This window comes from Pseudophryne corroboree, unplaced genomic scaffold (assembly GCF_028390025.1).
Source record: "Pseudophryne corroboree isolate aPseCor3 unplaced genomic scaffold, aPseCor3.hap2 scaffold_1611, whole genome shotgun sequence".
NCBI classification, from domain to species: Eukaryota; Metazoa; Chordata; class Amphibia; order Anura; family Myobatrachidae; genus Pseudophryne; species Pseudophryne corroboree.
Window position 1 is genome coordinate 15,607 of NW_026968245.1, and position 22,820 is coordinate 38,426.

A 22,820-nucleotide genomic window follows, 5' to 3' on the forward strand; every position below is an offset into this window, starting at 1 on the left:
TCATTTTGACAAATAAAAAACAGTCAAAATGAAATTACAGGTTTTTCTCTTACCTTGCTATTTTCTAAGAAACAATGAGTGGCTTAAAAGAATAGTCTCTTTTTGACAAACAAAAAGGTCAACAATTAATTGCAGGTTTTTGTTTTTTTCTTTCTTCTTGGTCTTTATGCTTAAGTTGCACACAGTATGAGACAAGTCTTAGGTTCCAGCTATTAGAAAAGTTAAAACTCTATAGGAACCCATAAATCTTGGCACTGAAATTTCCAAATATGCATACTTGGACCAAAAATTGACCTTAAGGAAACATTTTAGCTATGCTACAAATAATTTTTTTAAATAGTTATGGTATTTTTAAAATGTAACATCTTTTTTTCCAGCTTATTGCATTTTTTTATTAAATAATTTGAGTTTGACTTTAAAAATGGTAAAATCTGAATGAGAAGACCTTAGGCAGATGGCTCGTTGGTCTAGGGGTATGATTCTCGCTTCGGGTGCGAGAGGTCCCGGGTTCAAATCCCGGACGAGCCCATCTCTTCATGTACTTTTAAAGTCCTTAATATCTGATAGTATTTAATAGCATTTTAAAATACTCACTAATGTATACAAACAGTTTTACTTACAATTTCATTAATAAACATAAAAAAGACATGCACAGTGGGCTCGTTGATTCTTGCTTAGGGTGCGAGAGATCCCCGGTACAAATCCCGGATGAGCCCATCTTTTAAAGGTATATACTTATGCATACTTAGTAAAATGTCAACCATTTGGTGGTATATTGGGTAAACTATAGATTACATTTTGTCTAAGTAACCTTGAGTGGCTTAAAAGTCTAATTTTGACAAACAAAAAACTGTCAAAATGAAATTACAGGTTTTTCTCTTACCTTTCTTTTTTCTAAATAACCCTGAGTGGCTTAAAAGAATAGTATCATTATGACTAACAAAAAGATCAACAATAAATTGCAGGTGTTTATTTTGTCTTTCTTCTGGGTCTGCATGCTTGAGTTGCACACAGTATGTGACAAGTCTTAGGTTCCAACTATCAAAAAAAGTCCTAACTCTATTGGGACCTCTAAATATTGGCACTGCACATTTCTAATATACATACTTGGATAACAAGTAACCTTAAGTTATTATTTTTGCAATGCTACATACACATTTTTTGTTTTAAGTTGTTATGTTATTTTTAAAATGTTTCATCTTCATTAAATGAAATTGTGTGTTTTCTCCAGTTATTTGCATTTTTTCTTAAATAATTAGAGTTTTACTTTAAAAATGTTAAAAACTGAATAAGAAATTATTTGGCTAGTGGCTTGTTGGTCAGGGTGTATGATTCTTGCTTCGGTTGCAAAAGGTGCCAGGTTCATATCCTGAATGAGCCTGTTTTCTCAGGTTCTTTAAAAGTGCTTAGTTCAATTATCTGATAGTATTTTAAAATACTAATGTATTCCAACAGTTTCACTTCCAATTTCATTAGTATACATGAAAATACATGAATAGTAGGCTCGTTGTTATAGGGGTATGATTCTTGCTTAGGGTGCGAGAGGTCCTGGGATTAAATCGCAGACGAGTCCATCTTCTCAGGTTCTTTTAAATACCATGGTTCCATTATCTGATTGATGTCAATTGCCTGAGTCAAAAGCATCAAGTGAATTTTTCTTTTGCCAATCCATAAAAAAAAGTATATACTTATGCATATTTAGTAAACTGTCAACCATTTGGTGGTATATTGGGTAAACTGTAGATTCCATTTTGTCTAAGTAACTTTGAGTGGCTTCAAAGAAGTCTCATTTTGACAAATAAAAAACAGTCAAAATGAAATTACAGGTTTTTCTCTTACCTTGCTTTTTTCTAAGAAACAATGAGTGGCTTAAAAGAATAGTCTCTTTTTGACAAACAAAAAGGTCAACAATTAATTGCAGGTTTTTGTTTTTTTATTTCTTCTTGGTCTGTATGCTTAAGTTGCACACAGTATGAGACAAGTCTTAGGTTCCAGCTATTAGAAAAGTTAAAACTCTATAGGAACCCATAAATCTTGGCACTGAAATTTCCAAATATGCATACTTGGACCAAAAATTGACCTTAAGGAAACATTTTAGCTATGCTACAAATAATTTTTTTGAATAGTTATGGTATTTTTAAAATGTAACATCTTTTTTTCCAGCTTATTGCATTTTTTTATTAAATAATTTGAGTTTTACTTTAAAAATGGTAAAATCTGAATGAGAAGATCTTAGGCAGATGGCTCGTTTGTCTAGGGGTATGATTCTAGCTTCGGGTGCGAGAGGTCCCGGGTTCAAATCCTGGACGAGCCCATCTCTTCATGTACTTTTAATATCTGATAGTATTTAATAGCATTTTAAAATACTCACTAATGTATACAAACAGTTTTACTTACAATTTCATTAATATACATAAAAAAGACATGCACAGTGGGCTCGTTGATTCTTGCTTAGGGTGCGAGAGATCCCCGGTACAAATCCCGGACGAGCCCATCTTTTAAAGGTATATACTTATGCATACTTAGTAAAATGTCAACCATTTGGTGGTGTATTAGGTAAACTATAGATTCCATTTTGTCTAAGTAACCTTGAGTGGCTTAAAAGTCTAATTTTGACAAACAAAAAACTGTCAAAATGAAATTACAGGTTTTTCTCTTACCTTTCTTTTTTCTAAATAACCCTGAGTGGCTTAAAAGAATAGTATCATTATGACTAACAAAAAGATCAACAATAAATTGCAGGTGTTTATTTTGTCTTTCTTCTGGGTCTGCATGCTTGAGTTGCACACAGTATGTGACAAGTCTTAGGTTCCAGCTATCAAAAAAAGTCCAAACTCTATTGGGACCTCTAAATATTGGCACTGCACATTTCTAATATACATACTTGGATAACAAGTAACCTTAAGTTATTATTTTTGCAATGCTACATACACATTTTTTGTTTTAAGTTGTTATGTTATTTTTAAAATGTTTCATCTTCATTAAATGAAATTGTGTGTTTTCTCCAGTTATTTGCATTTTTTCTTAAATAATTAGAGTTTTACTTTAAAAATGTTAAAAACTGAATAAGAAATTATTTGGCTAGTGGCTTGTTGGTCAGGGTGTATGATTCTTGCTTCGGGTGCAAAAGGTGCCAGGTTCATATCCTGGATGAGCCTGTTTTCTCAGGTTCTTTAAAAGTGCTTAGTTCAATTATCTGATAGTATTTTAAAATACTAATGTATTCCAACAGTTTCACTTCCAATTTCATTAGTATACATGAAAATACATGAACAGTAGGCTCGTTGTTATAGGGGTATGATTGTCGCTTAGGGTGCGAGAGGTACTGGGATTAAATCGCAGACGAGCCCATCTTCTCAGGTTCTTTTAAATACCATGGTTCCATTATCTGATTGATGTCAATTGCCTGAGTCAAAAGCATCAAGTGAATTTTTCTTTTGCCAATCCATAAAAAAAGTATATACTTATGCATATTTAGTAAACTGTCAACCATTTGGTGGTATATTGGGTAAACTGTAGATTCCATTTTGTCTAAGTAACTTTGAGTGGCTTCAAAGAAGTCTCATTTTGACAAATAAAAAACAGTCAAAATGAAATTACAGGTTTTTCTCTTACCTTGCTATTTTCTAAGAAACAATGAGTGGCTTAAAAGAATAGTCTCTTTTTGACAAACAAAAAGGTCAACAATTAATTGCAGGTTTTTGTTTTTTTCTTTCTTCTTGGTCTTTATGCTTAAGTTGCACACAGTATGAGACAAGTCTTAGGTTCCAGCTATTAGAAAAGTTAAAACTCTATAGGAACCCATAAATCTTGGCACTGAAATTTCCAAATATGCATACTTGGACCAAAAATTGACCTTAAGGAAACATTTTAGCTATGCTACAAATCATTTTTTTAAATAGTTATGGTATTTTTAAAATGTAACATCTTTTTTTCCAGCTTATTGCATTTTTTTATTAAATAATTTGAGTTTTACTTTAAAAATGGTAAAATCTGAATGAGAAGACCTTAGGCAGATGGCTCGTTGGTCTAGGGGTATGATTCTCGCTTCGGGTGCGAGAGGTCCCGGGTTCAAATCCCGGACGAGCCCATCTCTTCATGTACTTTTAAAGTCCTTAATATCTGATAGTATTTAATAGCATTTTAAAATACTCACTAATGTATACAAACAGTTTTACTTACAATTTCATTAATATACATAAAAAAGACATGCACAGTGGGCTCGTTGATTCTTGCTTAGGGTGCGAAAGATCCCCGGTACAAATCCCGGATGAGCCCATCTTTTAAAGGTATATACTTATGCATACTTAGTAAAATGTCAACCATTTGGTGGTATATTGGGTAAACTATAGATTCCATTTTGTCTAAGTAACCTTGAGTGGCTTAAAAGTCTAATTTTGACAAACAAAAAACTGTCAAAATGAAATTACAGGTTTTTCTCTTACCTTTCTTTTTTCTAAATAACCCTGAGTGGCTTAAAAGAATAGTATCATTATGACTAACAAAAAGATCAACAATAAATTGCAGGTGTTTATTTTGTCTTTCTTCTGGGTCTGCATGCTTGAGTTGCACACAGTATGTGACAAGTCTTAGGTTCCAACTATCAAAAAAAGTCCAAACTCTATTGGGACCTCTAAATATTGGCACTGCACATTTCTAATATACATACTTGGATAACAAGTAACCTTAAGTTATTATTTTTGCAATGCTACATACACATTTTTTGTTTTAAGTTGTTATGTTATTTTTAAAATGTTTCATCTTCATTAAATGAAATTGTGTGTTTTCTCCAGTTATTTGCATTTTTTCTTAAATAATTAGAGTTTTACTTTAAAAATGTTAAAAACTGAATAAGAAATTATTTCGTTAGTGGCTTGTTGGTCAAGGTGTATAATTCTTCCTTTGGGTGCAAAAGGTCCCAGGTTCATATCCTGGATGAGCCTGTTTTCTCAGGTTCTTTAAAAGTGCTTAGTTCAATTATCTGATAGTATTTTAAAATACTAATGTATTCCAACAGTTTCACTTCCAATTTCATTAGTATACATGAAAATACATGAACAGTAGGCTCGTTGGTATAGGGGTAGGATTCTCGCTTAGGGTGCGAGAGGTCCTGGGATTAAATCGCAGACGAGCCCATCTTCTCAGGTTCTTTTAAATACCATGGTTCCATTATCTGATTGATGTCAATTGCCTGAGTCAAAAGCATCAAGTGAATTTTTCTTTTGCCAATCCATAAAAAAAAGTATATACTTATGCATATTTAGTAAACTGTCAACCATTTGGTGGTATATTGGGTAAACTGTAGATTCCATTTTGTCTAAGTAACTTTGAGTGGCTTCAAAGAAGTCTCATTTTGACAAATAAAAAACAGTCAAAATAAAAATTCCAGGTTTTTCTCTTACCTTGCTTTTTTCTAAGAAACAATGAGTGGCTTAAAAGAATAGTCTCTTTTTGACAAACAAAAAGGTCAACAATTAATTGCAGGTTTTTGTTTTTTTCTTTCTTCTTGGTCTGTATGCTTAAATTGCACACAGTATGAGACAAGTCTTAGGTTCCAGCTATTAGAAAAGTTAAAACTCTATAGGAACCCATAAATCTTGGCACTGAAATTTCCAAATATGCATACTTGGACCAAAAATTGACCTTAAGGAAACATTTTAGCTATGCTACAAAAATTTTTTTTTAATAGTTATGGTATTTTTAAAATGTAACATCTTTTTTCCAGCTTATTGCATTTTTTTATTAAATAATTTGAGTTTTACTTTAAAAATGGTAAAATCTGAATGAGAAGACCTTAGGCAGATGGCTCGTTGGTCTAGGGGTATGATTCTCGCTTCGGGTGCGAGAGGTCCCGGGTTCAAATCCCGGACGAGCCCATCTCTTCATGTACTTTTAAAGTCCTTAATATCTGATAGTATTTAATAGCATTTAAAAATACTCACTAATGTATACAAACAGTTTTACTTACAATTTCATTAATATACATAAAAAAGACATGCACAGTTGATTCTTGCTTAGGGTGCGAGAGATCCCCGAAACAAATTCCGGATGAGCCCATCTTTTAAAGGTATATACTTATGCATACTTAGTAAAATGTCAACCATTTGGTGGTATATTGGGTAAACTATAGATTCCATTTTGTCTAAGTAACCTTGAGTGGCTTAAAAGTCTAATTTTGACAAACAAAAAACTGTCAAAATGAAATTACAGGTTTTTCTCTTACCTTTCTTTTTTCTAAATAACACTGAGTGGCTTAAAAGAATAGTATCATTATGACTAACAAAAATATCAACAATAAATTGCAGGTGTTTATTTTGTCTTTCTTCTGGGTCTGCATGCTTGAGTTGCACACAGTATGTGACAAGTCTTAGGTTCCAACTATCAAAAAAACTCCAAACTCTATTGGTACCTCTAAATATTGGCACTGCACATTTCTAATATACATACTTGGATAACAAGTAACCTTAAGTTATTATTTTTGCAATGCTACATACACATTTTTTTGTTTTAAGTTGTTATGTTATTTTTAAAATGTTTCATCTTCATTAAATGAAATTGTGTGTTTTCTCCAGTTATTTGCATTTTTTCTTAAATAATTAGAGTTTTACTTTAAAAATGTTAAAAACTGAATAAGAAATTATTTGGTTAGTGGCTTGTTGGTCAGGGTGTATAATTCTTGCTTTGGGTGCAAAAGGTCCCAGGTTCATATCCTGGATGAGCCTGTTTTCTCAGGTTCTTTAAAAGTGCTTAGTTCAATTATCTGATAGTATTTTAAAATACTAATGTATTCCAACAGTTTCACTTCCAATTTCATTAGTATACATGAAAATACATGAACAGTAGGCTCGTTGGTATAGGGGTATGATTCTCGCTTAGGGTGCGAGAGGTACTGGGATTAAATCGCAGATGAGCCCATCTTCTCAGGTTCTTTTAAATACCATGGTTCCATTATCTGATTGATGTCAATTGCCTGAGTCAAAAGCATCAAGTGAATTTTTCTTTTGCCAATCCATAAAAAAAGTATATACTTATGCATATTTAGTAAACTGTCAACCATTTGGTGGTATATTGGGTAAACTGTAGATTCCATTTTGTCTAAGTAACTTTGAGTGGCTTCAAAGAAGTCTCATTTTGACAAATAAAAAACAGTCAAAATGAAATTACAGGTTTTTCTCTTACCTTGCTTTTTTCTAAGAAACAATGAGTGGCTTAAAAGAATAGTCTCTTTTTGACAAACAAAAAGGTCAACAATTAATTGCAGGTTTTTGTTTTTTTCTTTCTTCTTGGTCTGTATGCTTAAATTGCACACAGTATGAGACAAGTCTTAGGTTCCAGCTATTAGAAAAGTTAAAACTCTATAGGAACCCATAAATCTTGGCACTGAAATTTCCAAATATGCATACTTGGACCAAAAATTGACCTTAAGGAAACATTTTAGCTATGCTACAAATAATTTTTTTTAATAGTTATGGTATTTTTAAAATGTAACATCTTTTTTCCAGCTTATTGCATTTTTTTATTAAATAATTTGAGTTTTACTTTAAAAATGGTAAAATCTGAATGAGAACACCTTAGGCAGATGGCTCGTTGGTCTAGGGGTATGGTTCTCGCTTCGGGTGCGAGAAGTCCCTGGTTCAAATCCTGGATGAGCCCATCTCTTCATGTACTTTTAAAGTCCTTAATATCTGATAGTATTTAATAGCATTTAATATGCAAACAGTTTTACTTACAATTTCATTAATATACATAAAAAAGACATGCACAGTGGGCTCATTGATTCTTGCTTAGGGTGCGAGAGATCCCCGGTACAAATCCCGGATGAGCCCATCTTTTAAAGGTATATACTTATGCATACTTAGTAAAATGTCAACCATTTGGTGGTATATTGGGTAAACTATAGATTCCATTTTGTCTAAGTAACCTTGAGTGGCTTAAAAGTCTAATTTTGACAAACAAAAAACTGTCAAAATGAAATTACAGGTTTTTCTCTTACCTTTCTTTTTTCTAAATAACCCTGAGTGGCTTAAAAGAATAGTATCATTATGACTAACAAAAAGATCAACAATAAATTGCAGGTGTTTATTTTGTCTTTCTTCTGGGTCTGCATGCTTGAGTTGCACACAGTATGTGACAAGTCTTAGGTTCCAACTATCAAAAAAAGTCCAAACTCTATTGGTACCTCTAAATATTGGCACTGCACATTTCTAATATACATACTTGGATAACAAGTAACCTTAAGTTATTATTTTTGCAATGCTACATACACATTTTTTGTTTTAAGTTGTTATGTTATTTTTAAAATGTTTCATCTTCATTAAATGAAATTGTGTGTTTTCTCCAGTTATTTGCATTTTTTCTTAAATAATTAGAGTTTTACTTTAAAAATGTTAAAAACTGAATAAGAAATTATTTGGCTAGTGGCTTGTTGGTCAGGGTGTATGATTCTTGCTTCGGGTGCAAAAGGTCCCAGGTTCATATCCTGGATGAGCCTGTTTTCTCAGGTTCTTTAAAAGTGCTTAGTTCAATTATCTGATAGTATTTTAAAATACTAATGTATTCCAACAGTTTCACTTCCAATTTCCTTAGTATACATGAAAATACATGAACAGTAGGTTCGTTGGTATAGGGGTATGATTCTCGCTTAGGGTGCGAGAGGTCCTGGGATTAAATCGCAGACGAGCCCATCTTCTCAGGTTCTTTTAAATACCATGGTTCCATTATCTGATTGATGTCAATTGCCTGAGTCAAAAGCATCAAGTGAATTTTTCTTTTGCCAATCCATAAAAAAAGTATATACTTATGCATATTTAGTAAACTGTCAACCATTTGGTGGTATATTGGGTAAACTGTAGATTCCATTTTGTCTAAGTAACTTTGAGTGGCTTCAAAGAAGTCTCATTTTGACAAATAAAAAACAGTCAAAATGAAATTACAGGTTTTTCTCTTACCTTGCTTTTTTCTAAGAAACAATGAGTGTCTTAAAAGAATAGTCTCTTTTTGACAAACAAAAAGGTCAACAATTAATTGCAGGTTTTTGTTTTTTTCTTTCTTCTTGGTCTGTATGCTTAAGTTGCACACAGTATGAGACAAGTCTTAGGTTCCAGCTATTAGAAAAGTTAAACTCTATAGGAACCCATAAATCTTGGCACTGAAATTTCCAAATATGCATACTTGGACCAAAAATTGACCTTAAGGAAACATTTTAGCTATGCTATAAATAATTTTTTTAAATAGTTATGGTATTTTTAAAATGTAACATCTTTTTTTCCTGCTTATTGCATTTTTTTATTAAATAATTTGAGTTTTACTTTAAAAATGGTAAAATCTGAATGAGAAGACCTTAGGCAGATGGCTCGTTGGTCTAGGGGTATGATTCTCGCTTCGGGTGCGAGAGGTCCCGGGTTCAAATCCCGGACGAGCCCATCTCTTCATGTACTTTTAATATCTGATAGTATTTAATAGCATTTTAAAATACTCACTAATGTATACAAACAGTTTTACTTACAATTTCATTAATATACATAAAAAAGACATGCACAGTGGGCTCGTTGATTCTTGCTTAGGGTGCGAGAGATCCCCTGTACAAATCCCGGACGAGCCCATCTTTTAAAGGTATATACTTATGCATACTTAGTAAAATGTCAACCATTTGGTGGTATATTAGGTAAACTATAGATTCCATTTTGTCTAAGTAACCTTGAGTGGCTTAAAAGTCTAATTTTGACAAACAAAAAACTGTCAAAATGAAATTACAGGTTTTTCTCTTACCTTTCTTTTTTCTAAATAACCCTGAGTGGCTTAAAAGAATAGTATCATTATGACTAACAAAAAGATCAACAATAAATTGCAGGTGTTTATTTTGTCTTTCTTCTGGGTCTGCATGCTTGAGTTGCACACAGTATGTGACAAGTCTTAGGTTCCAACTATCAAAAAAAGTCCAAACTCTATTGGGACCTCTAAATATTGGCACTGCACATTTCTAATATACATACTTGGATAACAAGTAACCTTAAGTTATTATTTTTGCAATGCTACATACACATTTTTTGTTTTAAGTTGTTATGTTATTTTTAAAATGTTTCATCTTCATTAAATGAAATTGTGTGTTTTCTCCAGTTATTTGCATTTTTTCTTAAATAATTAGAGTTTTACTTTAAAAATGTTAAAAACTGAATAAGAAATTATTTGGCTAGTGGCTTGTTGGTCAGGGTGTATGATTCTTGCTTCGGGTGCAAAAGGTCCCAGGTTCATATCCTGGATGAGCCTGTTTTCTCAGGTTCTTTAAAAGTGCTTAGTTCAATTATCTGATAGTATTTTAAAATACTAATGTATTCCAACAGTTTCACTTCCAATTTCATTAGTATACATGAAAATACATGAACAGTAGGCTCGTTGTTATAGGGGTATGATTCTCGCTTAGGGTGCGAGAGGTCCTGGGATTAAATTGCAGACGAGCCCATCTTCTCAGGTTCTTTTAAATACCATGGTTCCATTATCTGATTGATGTCAATTGCCTGAGTCAAAAGCATCAAGTGAATTTTTCTTTTGCCAATCCATAAAAAAAGTATATACTTATGCATATTTAGTAAACTGTCAACCATTTGGTGGTATATTGGGTAAACTGTAGATTCCATTTTGTCTAAGTAACTTTGAGTGGCTTCAAAGAAGTCTCATTTTGACAAATAAAAAACAGTCAAAATGAAATTACAGGTTTTTCTCTTACCTTGCTTTTTTCTAAGAAACAATGAGTGGCTTAAAAGAATAGTCTCTTTTTGACAAACAAAAAGGTCAACAATTAATTGCAGGTTTTTGTTTTTTTCTTTCTTCTTGGTCTTTATGCTTAAGTTGCACACAGTATGAGACAAGTCTTAGGTTCCAGCTATTAGAAAAGTTAAAACTCTATAGGAACCCATAAATCTTGGCACTGAAATTTCCAAATATGCATACTTGGACCAAAAATTGACCTTAAGGAAACATTTTAGCTATGCTACAAATAATTTTTTTAAATAGTTATGGTATTTTTAAAATGTAACATCTTTTTTTCCAGCTTATTGCATTTTTTTATTAAATAATTTGAGTTTTACTTTAAAAATGGTAAAATCTGAATGAGAAGACCTTAGGCAGATGGCTCGTTGGTCTAGGGGTATGATTCTCGCTTCGGGTGCGAGAGGTCCCGGGTTCAAATCCCGGACGAGCCCATCTCTTCATATCTGATAGTATTTAATAGCATTTTAAAATACTCACTAATGTATACAAATACTCACTAATGTATACAAACAGTTTTACTTACAATTTCATTAATATACATAAAAAAGACATGCACAGTGGGCTCGTTGATTCTTGCTTAGGGTGCGAGAGATCCCCGGTACAAATCCCGGATGACCCCATCTTTTAAAGGTATATACTTATGCATACTTAGTAAAATGTCAACCATTTGGTGGTATATTGGGTAAACTATAGATTCCATTTTGTCTAAGTAACCTTGAGTGGCTTAAAAGTCTAATTTTGACAAACAAAAAACTGTCAAAATGAAATTACAGGTTTTTCTCTTACCTTTCTTTTTTCTAAATAACCCTGAGTGGCTTAAAAGAATAGTATCATTATGACTAACAAAAAGATCAACAATAAATTGCAGGTGTTTATTTTGTCTTTCTTCTGGGTCTGCATGCTTGAGTTGCACACAGTATGTGACAAGTCTTAGGTTCCAACTATCAAAAAAAGTCCAAACTCTATTGGGACCTCTAAATATTGGCACTGCACATTTCTAATATACATACTTGGATAACAAGTAACCTTAAGTTATTATTTTTGCAATGCTACATACACATTTTTTGTTTTAAGTTGTTATGTTATTTTTAAAATGTTTCATCTTCATTAAATGAAATTGTGTGTTTTCTCCAGTTATTTGCATTTTTTCTTAAATAATTAGAGTTTTACTTTAAAAATGTTAAAAACTGAATAAGAAATTATTTGGCTAGTGGCTTGTTGGTCAGGGTGTATGATTCTTGCTTCGGGTGCAAAAGGTCCCAGGTTCATATCCTGGATGAGCCTGTTTTCTCAGGTTCTTTAAAAGTGCTTAGTTCAATTATCTGATAGTATTTTAAAATACTAATGTATTCCAACAGTTTCACTTCCAATTTCATTAGTATACATGAAAATACATGAACAGTAGGCTCGTTGGTATAGGGGTAGGATTCTCGCTTAGGGTGCGAGAGGTCCTGGGATTAAATCGCAGACGAGCCCATCTTCTCAGGTTCTTTTAAATACCATGGTTCCATTATCTGATTGATGTCAATTGCCTGAGTCAAAAGCATCAAGTGAATTTTTCTTTTGCCAATCCATAAAAAAAAGTATATACTTATGCATATTTACTAAACTGTCAACCATTTGGTGGTATATTGGGTAAACTGTAGATTCCATTTTGTCTAAGTAACTTTGAGTGGCTTCAAAGAAGTCTCATTTTGACAAATAAAAAACAGTCAAAATAAAAATTCCAGGTTTTTCTCTTACCTTGCTTTTTTCTAAGAAACAATGAGTGGCTTAAAAGAATAGTCTCTTTTTGACAAACAAAAAGGTCAACAATTAATTGCAGGTTTTTGTTTTTTTATTTCTTCTTGGTCTGTATGCTTAAGTTGCACACAGTATGAAACAAGTCTTAGGTTCCAGCTATTAGAAAAGTTAAAACTCTATAGGAACCCATAAATCTTTGCACTGAAATTTCCAAATATGCATACTTGGACCAAAAATTGACCTTAAGGAAACATTTTAGCTATGCTACAAATAATTTTTTTAAAATGTTATGGTATTTTTAAAATGTAACATCTTTTTTCCAGCTTATTGCATTTTTTTTATTAAATAATTTGAGTTTTGCTTTAAAATGGTAAAATCTGAATGAGAAAACTTTAGACAGATGGCTCGTTGGTCTAGGGGTATGATTCTCGCTTCGGGTGCGAGAGGTCCCGGGTTCAAATCCCGGACGAGCCCATCTCTTCATGTACTTTTAAAGTCCTTAATATCTGATAGTATTTAATAGCATTTTAAAATACTCACTAATGTATACAAACAGTTTTACTTACAATTTCATTAATATACATAAAATAGACATGCACAGTTGATTCTTGCTTAGGGTGCGAGAGATCCCCGAAACAAATTCCGGATGAGCCCATCTTTTAAAGGTATATACTTATGCATACTTAGTAAAATGTCAACCATTTGGTGGTATATTGGGTAAACTATAGATTCCATTTTGTCTAAGTAACCTTGAGTGGCTTAAAAGTCTAATTTTGACAAACAAAAAACTGTCAAAATGAAATTACAGGTTTTTCTCTTACCTTTCTTTTTTTTAAATAACCCTGAGTGGCTTAAAAGAATAGTATCATTATGACTAACAAAAAGATCAACAATAAATTGCAGGTGTTTATTTTGTCTTTCTTCTGGGTCTGCATGCTTGAGGTGCACACAGTATGTGACAAGTCTTAGGTTCCAACTATCAAAAAAACTCCAAACTCTGTTGGGACCTCTAAATATTGGCACTGCACATTTCTAATATACATACTTGGATAACAAGTAACCTTAAGTTATTATTTTTGCAATGCTACATACACATTTTTTGTTTTAAGTTGTTATGTTATTTTTAAAATGTTTCTTCTTCATTAAATGAAATTGTGTGTTTTCTCCAGTTATTTGCATTTTTCTTAAATAATTAGAGTTTTACTTTAAAAATGTTAAAAACTGAATAAGAAATTATTTGGTAAGTGGCTTGTTGGTCAAGGTGTATAATTCTTGCTTTGGGTGCAAAAGGTCCCAGGTTCATATCCTGGATGAGCCTGTTTTCTCAGGTTCTTTAAAAGTGCTTAGTTCAATTATCTGATAGTATTTTAAAATACTAATGTATTCCAACAGTTTCACTTCCAATTTCATTAGTATACATGAAAATACATGAACAGTAGGCTCGTTGGTATAGGGGTATGATTCTCGCTTAGGGTGCGAGAGGTACTGGGATTAAATCGCAGATGAGCCCATCTTCTCAGGTTCTTTTAAATACCATGGTTCCATTATCTGATTGATGTCAATTGCCTGAGTCAAAAGCATCAAGTGAATTTTTCTTTTGCCAATCCATAAAAAAAGTATATACTTATGCATATTTAGTAAACTGTCAACCATTTGGTGGTATATTGGGTAAACTGTAGATTCCATTTTGTCTAAGTAACTTTGAGTGGCTTCAAAGAAGTCTCATTTTGACAAATAAAAAACAGTCAAAATGAAATTACAGGTTTTTCTCTTACCTTGCTTTTTTCTAAGAAACAATGAGTGGCTTAAAAGAATAGTCTCTTTTTGACAAACAAAAAGGTCAACAATTAATTGCAGGTTTTTGTTTTTTTTCTTTCTTCTTGGTCTGTATGCTTAAATTGCACACAGTATGAGACAAGTCTTAGGTTCCAGCTATTAGAAAAGTTAAAACTCTATAGGAACCCATAAATCTTGGCACTGAAATTTCCAAATATGCATACTTGGACCAAAAATTGACCTTAAGGAAACATTTTAGCTATCCTACAAATAATTTTTTTAAATAGTTATGGTATTTTTAAAATGTAACATCTTTTTTTCCTGCTTATTGCATTTTTTTTTATTAAATAATTTGAGTTTTGCTTTAAAATGGTAAAATCTGAATGAGAAAACTTTAGACAGATGGCTCGTTGGTCTAGGGGTATGATTCTCGCTTCGGGTGCGAGAGGTCCCGGGTTCAAATCCCGGACGAGCCCATCTCTTCATGTACTTTTAAAGTCCTTAATATCTGATAGTATTTAATAGCATTTTAAAATACTCACTAATGTATACAAACAGTTTTACTTACAATTTCATTAATATACATAAAATAGACATGCACAGTTGATTCTTGCTTAGGGTGCGAAAGATCCCCGAAACAAATTCCGGATGAGCCCATCTTTTAAAGGTATATACTTATGCATACTTAGTAAAATGTCAACCATTTGGTGGTATATTGGGTAAACTATAGATTCCATTTTGTCTAAGTAACCTTGAGTGGCTTAAAAGTCTAATTTTGACAAACAAAAAACTGTCAAAATGAAATTACAGGTTTTTCTCTTACCTTTCTTTTTTTTAAATAACCCTGAGTGGCTTAAAAGAATAGTATCATTATGACTAACAAAAAGATCAACAATAAATTGCAGGTGTTTATTTTGTCTTTCTTCTGGGTCTGCATGCTTGAGGTGCACACAGTATGTGACAAGTCTTAGGTTCCAACTATCAAAAAAACTCCAAACTCTATTGGGACCTCTAAATATTGGCACTGCACATTTCTAATATACATACTTGGATAACAAGTAACCTTAAGTTATTATTTTTGCAATGCTACATACACATTTTTTGTTTTAAGTTGTTATGTTATTTTTAAAATGTTTCTTCTTCATTAAATGAAATTGTGTGTTTTCTCCAGTTATTTGCATTTTTCTTAAATAATTAGAGTTTTACTTTAAAAATGTTAAAAACTGAATAAGAAATTATTTGGTTAGTGGCTTGTTGGTCAAGGTGTATAATTCTTGCTTTGGGTGCAAAAGGTCCCAGGTTCATATCCTGGATGAGCCTGTTTTCTCAGGTTCTTTAAAAGTGCTTAGTTCAATTATCTGATAGTATTTTAAAATACTAATGTATTCCAACAGTTTCACTTCCAATTTCATTAGTATACATGAAAATACATGAACAGTAGGCTCGTTGGTATAGGGGTATGATTCTCGCTTAGGGTGCGAGAGGTACTGGGATTAAATCGCAGATGAGCCCATCTTCTCAGGTTCTTTTAAATACCATGGTTCCATTATCTGATTGATGTCAATTGCCTGAGTCAAAAGCATCAAGTGAATTTTTCTTTTGCCAATCCATAAAAAAAGTATATACTTATGCATATTTAGTAAACTGTCAACCATTTGGTGGTATATTGGGTAAACTGTAGATTCCATTTTGTCTAAGTAACTTTGAGTGGCTTCAAAGAAGTCTCATTTTGACAAATAAAAAACAGTCAAAATGAAATTACAGGTTTTTCTCTTACCTTGCTTTTTTCTAAGAAACAATGAGTGGCTTAAAAGAATAGTCTCTTTTTGACAAACAAAAAGGTCAACAATTAATTGCAGGTTTTTGTTTTTTTCTTTCTTCTTGGTCTGTATGCTTAAATTGCACACAGTATGAGACAAGTCTTAGGTTCCAGCTATTAGAAAAGTTAAAACTCTATAGGAACCCATAAATCTTGGCACTGAAATTTCCAAATATGCATACTTGGACCAAAAATTGACCTTAAGGAAACATTTTAGCTATGCTACAAATAATTTTTTTAAAATAGTTATGGTATTTTTAAAATGTAACATCTTTTTTTCCAGCTTATTGCATTTTTTTATTAAATAATTTGAGTTTTACTTTAAAAATGGTAAAATCTGAATGAGAAGACCTTAGGCAGATGGCTCGTTGGTCTAGGGGTATGATTCTCGCTTCGGGTGCGAGAGGTCCCGGGTTCAAATCCCGGACGAGCCCATCTCTTCATGTACTTTTAAAGTCATTAATATCTGATAGTATTTAATAGAATTTTAAAATACTCACTAATGTATACAAACAGTTTTACTTACAATTTCATTAATATACATAAAAAAGACATGCACAGTTGATTCTTGCTTAGGGTGCGAGAGATCCCCGAAACAAATTCCGGATGAGCCCATCTTTTAAAGGTATATACTTATGCATACTTAGTAAAATGTCAACCATTTGGTGGTATATTGGGTAAACTATAGATTCCATTTTGTCTAAGTAACCTTGAGTGGCTTAAAAGTCTAATTTTGACAAACAAAAAACTGTCAAAATGAAATTACAGGTTTTTCTCTTACCTTTCTTTTTTTTAAATAACCCTGAGTGGCTTAAAAGAATAGTATCATTATGACTAACAAAAAGATCAACAATAAATTGCAGGTGTTTATTTTGTCTTTCTTCTGGGTCTGCATGCTTGAGGTGCACACAGTATGTGACAAGTCTTAGGTTCCAACTATCAAAAAAACTCCAAACTCTATTGGGACCTCTAAATATTGGCACTGCACATTTCTAATATACATACTTGGATAACAAGTAACCTTAAGTTATTATTTTTGCAATGCTACATACACATTTTTTGTTTTAAGTTGTTATGTTATTTTTAAAATGTTTCATCTTCATTAAATGAAATTGTGTGTTTTCTCCAGTTATTTGCATTTTTCTTAAATAATTAGAGTTTTACTTTAAAAATGTTAAAAACTGAATAAGAAATTATTTGGTTAGTGGCTTGTTGGTCAAGGTGTATAATTCTTGCTTTGGGTGCAAAAGGTCCCAGGTTCATATCCTGGATGAGCCTGTTTTCTCAGGTTCTTTAAAAGTGCTTAGTTCAATTATCTGATAGTATTTTAAAATACTAATGTATTCCAACAGTTTCACTTCCAATTTCATTAGTATACATGAAAATACATGAACAGTAGGCTCGTTGGTATAGGGGTATGATTCTCGCTTAGGGTGCGAGAGGTACTGGGATTAAATCGCAGATGAGCCCATCTTCTCAGGTTCTTTTAAATACCATGGTTCCATTATCTGATTGATGTCAATTGCCTGAGTCAAAAGCATCAAGTGAATTTTTCTTTTGCCAATCCATAAAAAAAGTATATACTTATGCATATTTAGTAAACTGTCAACCATTTGGTGGTATATTGGGTAAACTGTAGATTCCATTTTGTCTAAGTAACTTTGAGTGGCTTCAAAGAAGTCTCATTTTGACAAATAAAAAACAGTCAAAATGAAATTACAGGTTTTTCTCTTACCTTGCTTTTTTCTAAGAAACAATGAGTGGCTTAAAAGAATAGTCTCTTTTTGACAAACAAAAAGGTCAACAATTAATTGCAGGTTTTTGTTTTTTTCTTTCTTCTTGGTCTGTATGCTTAAATTGCACACAGTATGAGACAAGTCTTAGGTTCCAGCTATTAGAAAAGTTAAAACTCTATAGGAACCCATAAATCTTGGCACTGAAATTTCCAAATATGCATACTTGGACCAAAAATTGACCTTAAGGAAACATTTTAGCTATGCTACAAATAATTTTTTTTAAATGTTATGGTATTTTTAAAATGTAACATCTTTTTTCCAGCTTATTGCATTTTTTTTATTAAATAATTTGAGTTTTGCTTTAAAATGGTAAAATCTGAATGAGAAAACTTTAGACAGATGGCTCGTTGGTCTAGGGGTATGATTCTCGCTTCGGGTGCGAGAGGTCCCGGGTTCAAATCCCGGACGAGCCCATCTCTTCATATCTGATAGTATTTAATAGCATTTTAAAATACTCACTAATGTATACAAATACTCACTAATGTATACAAACAGTTTTACTTACAATTTCATTAATATACATAAAAAAGACATGCACAGTGGGCTTGTTGATTCTTGCTTAGGGTGCGAGAGATCCCCGGTTCAAATCCCGGACGAGCCCATCTCTTCATGTACTTTTAAAGTCCTTAATATCTGATAGTATTTAATAGCATTTTAAAATACTCACTAATGTATACAAACAGTTTTACTTACAATTTCATTAATATACATAAAATAGACATGCACAGTTGATTCTTGCTTAGGGTGCGAGAGATCCCCGAAACAAATTCCGGATGAGCCCATCTTTTAAAGGTATATACTTATGCATACTTAGTAAAATGTCAACCATTTGGTGGTATATTGGGTAAACTATAGATTCCATTTTGTCTAAGTAACCTTGAGTGGCTTAAAAGTCTAATTTTGACAAACAAAAAACTGTCAAAATGAAATTACAGGTTTTTCTCTTACCTTTCTTTTTTTTAAATAACCCTGAGTGGCTTAAAAGAATAGTATCATTATGACTAACAAAAAGATCAACAATAAATTGCAGGTGTTTATTTTGTCTTTCTTCTGGGTCTGCATGCTTGAGGTGCACACAGTATGTGACAAGTCTTAGGTTCCAACTATCAAAAAAACTCCAAACTCTATTGGGACCTCTAAATATTGGCACTGCACATTTCTAATATACATACTTGGATAACAAGTAACCTTAAGTTATTATTTTTGCAATACTACATACACATTTTTTGTTTTAAGTTGTTATGTTATTTTTAAAATGTTTCATCTTCATTAAATGAAATTGTGTGTTTTCTCCAGTTATTTGCATTTTTTCTTAAATAATTAGAGTTTTACTTTAAAAATGTTAAAAACTGAATAAGAAATTATTTGGTTAGTGGCTTGTTGGTCAAGGTGTATAATTCTTGCTTTGGGTGCAAAAGGTCCCAGGTTCATATCCTGGATGAGCCTGATTTCTCAGGTTCTTTAAAAGTGCTTAGTTCAATTATCTGATAGTATTTTAAAATACTAATGTATTCCAACAGTTTCACTTCCAATTTCATTAGTATACATGAAAATACATGAACAGTAGGCTCGTTGGTATAGGGGTATGATTCTCGCTTAGGGTGCGAGAGGTCCTGGGATTAAATCACAGACGAGCCCATCTTCTCAGGTTCTTTTAAATACCATGGTTCCATTATCTGATTGATGTCAATTGCCTTAGTCAAAAGCATCAAGTGAATTTTTCTTTTGCCAATCCATAAAAAAAAGTATATACTTATGCATATTTAGTAAACTGTCAACCATTTGGTGGTATATTGGGTAAACTGTAGATTCCATTTTGTCTAAGTAACTTTGAGTGGCTTCAAAGAAGTCTAATTTTGACAAATAAAAAACAGTCAAAATGAAATTACAGGTTTTTCTCTTACCTTGCTTTTTTCTAAGAAACAATGAGTGGCTTAAAAGAATAGTCTCTTTTTGACAAACAAAAAAGTCAACAATTAATTGCAGGTTTTTGTTTTTTTCTTTCTTCTTGGTCTGTATGCTTAAGTTGCACACAGTATGAGACAAGTCTTAGGTTCCAGCTATTAGAAAAGTTAAAACTCTATAGGAACCCATAAATCTTGGCACTGAAATTTCCAAATATGCATACTTGGACCAAAAATTGACCTTAAGGAAACATTTTAGCTATGCTACAAATAATTTTTTTAAATATTTATGGTATTTTTAAAATGTAACATCTTTGTTTCCAGCTTATTGCATTTTTTTATTAAATAATTTGAGTTTTACTTTAAAAATGGTAAAATCTGAATGAGAAGACCTTAGGCAGATGGCTCGTTGGTCTAGGGGTATGATTCTCGCTTCGGGTGCGAGAGGTCCCGGGTTCAAATCCCGGACGAGCCCATCTCTTCATATCTGATAGCATTTTAAAATACTCACTAATGTATACAAATACTTACTAATGTATACAAACAGTTTTACTTACAATTTCATTAATATACATAAAAAAGACATGCACAGTGGGCTCGTTGATTCTTGCTTAGGGTGCGAGAGATCCCCGGTACAAATCCCGGATGACCCCATCTTTAAAAGGTATATACTTATGCATACTTAGTAAAATGTCAACCATTTGGTGGTATATTGGGTAAACTATAGATTCCATTTTGTCTAAGTAACCTTGAGTGGCTTAAAAGTCTAATTTTGACAAACAAAAAACTGTCAAAATGAAATTACAGGTTTTTCTCTTACCTTTCTTTTTTCTAAATAACCCTGAGTGGCTTAAAAGAATAGTATCATTATGACTAACAAAAAGATCAACAATAAATTGCAGGTGTTTATTTTGTCTTTCTTCTGGGTCTGCATGCTTGAGTTGCACACAGTATGTGACAAGTCTTAGGTTCCAACTATCAAAAAAACTCCAAACTCTATTGGGACCTCTAAATATTGGCACTGCACATTTCTAATATACATACTTGGATAACAAGTAACCTTAAGTTATTATTTTTGCAATGCTACATACACATTTTTTGTTTTAAGTTGTTATGTTATTTTTAAAATGTTTCATCTTCATTAAATGAAATTGTGTGTTTTCTCCAGTTATTTGCATTTTTCTTAAATAATTAGAGTTTTACTTTAAAAATGTTAAAAACTGAATAAGAAATTATTTGGTTAGTGGCTTGTTGGTCAAGGTGTATAATTCTTGCTTTGGGTGCAAAAGGTCCCAGGTTCATATCCTGGATGAGCCTGTTTTCTCAGGTTCTTTAAAAGTGCTTAGTTCAATTATCTGATAGTATTTTAAAATACTAATGTATTCCAACAGTTTCACTTCCAATTTCATTAGTATACATGAAAATACATGAACAGTAGGCTCGTTGGTATAGGGGTATGATTCTCGCTTAGGGTGCGAGAGGTACTGGGATTAAATCGCAGATGAGCCCATCTTCTCAGGTTCTTTTAAATACCATGGTTCCATTATCTGATTGATGTCAATTGCCTGAGTCAAAAGCATCAAGTGAATTTTTCTTTTGCCAATCCATAAAAAAAGTATATACTTATGCATATTTAGTAAACTGTCAACCATTTGGTGGTATATTGGGTAAACTGTAGATTCCATTTTGTCTAAGTAACTTTGAGTGGCTTCAAAGAAGTCTCATTTTGACAAATAAAAAACAGTCAAAATGAAATTACAGGTTTTTCTCTTACCTTGCTTTTTTCTAAGAAACAATGAGTGGCTTAAAAGAATAGTCTCTTTTTGACAAACAAAAAGGTCAACAATTAATTGCAGGTTTTTGTTTTTTTCTTTCTTCTTGGTCTGTATGCTTAAATTGCACACAGTATGAGACAAGTCTTAGGTTCCAGCTATTAGAAAAGTTAAAACTCTATAGGAACCCATAAATCTTGGCACTGAAATTTCCAAATATGCATACTTGGACCAAAAATTGACCTTAAGGAAACATTTTAGCTATGCTACAAATAATTTTTTTAAAATGTTATGGTATTTTTAAAATGTAACATCTTTTTTCCAGCTTATTGCATTTTTTTTATTAAATAATTTGAGTTTTGCTTTAAAATGGTAAAATCTGAATGAGAAAACTTTAGACAGATGGCTCGTTGGTCTAGGGGTATGATTCTCGCTTCGGGTGCGAGAGGTCCCGGGTTCAAATCCCGGACGAGCCCATCTCTTCATATCTGATAGTATTTAATAGCATTTTAAAATACTCACTAATGTATACAAATACTCACTAATGTATACAAACAGTTTTACTTACAATTTCATTAATATACATAAAAAAGACATGCACAGTGGGCTCGTTGATTCTTGCTTAGGGTGCGAGAGATCCCCGGTTCAAATCCCGGACGAGCCCATCTCTTCATGTACTTTTAAAGTCCTTAATATCTGATAGTATTTAATAGCATTTTAAAATACTCACTAATGTATACAAACAGTTTTACTTACAATTTCATTAATATACATAAAATAGACATGCACAGTTGATTCTTGCTTAGGGTGCGAGAGATCCCCGAAACAAATTCCGGATGAGCCCATCTTTTAAAGGTATATACTTATGCATACTTAGTAAAATGTCAACCATTTGGTGGTATATTGGGTAAACTATAGATTCCATTTTGTCTAAGTAACCTTGAGTGGCTTAAAAGTCTAATTTTGACAAACAAAAAACTGTCAAAATGAAATTACAGGTTTTTCTCTTACCTTTCTTTTTTTTAAATAACCCTGAGTGGCTTAAAAGAATAGTATCATTATGACTAACAAAAAGATCAACAATAAATTGCAGGTGTTTATTTTGTCTTTCTTCTGGGTCTGCATGCTTGAGGTGCACACAGTATGTGACAAGTCTTAGGTTCCAACTATCAAAAAAACTCCAAACTCTATTGGGACCTCTAAATATTGGCACTGCACATTTCTAATATACATACTTGGATAA

At 32.3% G+C, this 22,820-nt stretch overlaps 11 non-coding genes across 11 annotated transcripts; all 11 read left to right on the plus strand.

Annotated features, from left to right (window-relative positions):
* The first annotated feature begins 456 nt into the window (after positions 1 to 456).
* TRNAP-CGG (transfer RNA proline (anticodon CGG)) lies at positions 457 to 528 on the plus strand. The gene has a single exon. It is a non-coding gene; the product is annotated as a tRNA-Pro (tRNA).
* A 3,490-nt stretch (positions 529 to 4,018) lies between these two features.
* On the plus strand, positions 4,019 to 4,090 carry TRNAP-CGG (transfer RNA proline (anticodon CGG)). Its single transcript has one exon. It is a non-coding gene; the product is annotated as a tRNA-Pro (tRNA).
* Positions 4,091 to 5,804: 1,714 nt separating this feature from the next.
* Positions 5,805 to 5,876, plus strand: TRNAP-CGG (transfer RNA proline (anticodon CGG)). Its single transcript has one exon. It is a non-coding gene; the product is annotated as a tRNA-Pro (tRNA).
* Positions 5,877 to 9,350: 3,474 nt separating this feature from the next.
* Positions 9,351 to 9,422, plus strand: TRNAP-CGG (transfer RNA proline (anticodon CGG)). The gene has a single exon. It is a non-coding gene; the product is annotated as a tRNA-Pro (tRNA).
* A 1,704-nt stretch (positions 9,423 to 11,126) lies between these two features.
* Positions 11,127 to 11,198, plus strand: TRNAP-CGG (transfer RNA proline (anticodon CGG)). The gene has a single exon. It is a non-coding gene; the product is annotated as a tRNA-Pro (tRNA).
* A 1,714-nt stretch (positions 11,199 to 12,912) lies between these two features.
* TRNAP-CGG (transfer RNA proline (anticodon CGG)) lies at positions 12,913 to 12,984 on the plus strand. Its single transcript has one exon. It is a non-coding gene; the product is annotated as a tRNA-Pro (tRNA).
* A 1,706-nt stretch (positions 12,985 to 14,690) lies between these two features.
* Positions 14,691 to 14,762, plus strand: TRNAP-CGG (transfer RNA proline (anticodon CGG)). Its single transcript has one exon. It is a non-coding gene; the product is annotated as a tRNA-Pro (tRNA).
* Positions 14,763 to 16,467: 1,705 nt separating this feature from the next.
* Positions 16,468 to 16,539, plus strand: TRNAP-CGG (transfer RNA proline (anticodon CGG)). Its single transcript has one exon. It is a non-coding gene; the product is annotated as a tRNA-Pro (tRNA).
* Positions 16,540 to 18,242: 1,703 nt separating this feature from the next.
* On the plus strand, positions 18,243 to 18,314 carry TRNAP-CGG (transfer RNA proline (anticodon CGG)). The gene has a single exon. It is a non-coding gene; the product is annotated as a tRNA-Pro (tRNA).
* A 1,894-nt stretch (positions 18,315 to 20,208) lies between these two features.
* TRNAP-CGG (transfer RNA proline (anticodon CGG)) lies at positions 20,209 to 20,280 on the plus strand. The gene has a single exon. It is a non-coding gene; the product is annotated as a tRNA-Pro (tRNA).
* A 1,701-nt stretch (positions 20,281 to 21,981) lies between these two features.
* On the plus strand, positions 21,982 to 22,053 carry TRNAP-CGG (transfer RNA proline (anticodon CGG)). Its single transcript has one exon. It is a non-coding gene; the product is annotated as a tRNA-Pro (tRNA).
* Positions 22,054 to 22,820: the final 767 nt, after the last annotated feature.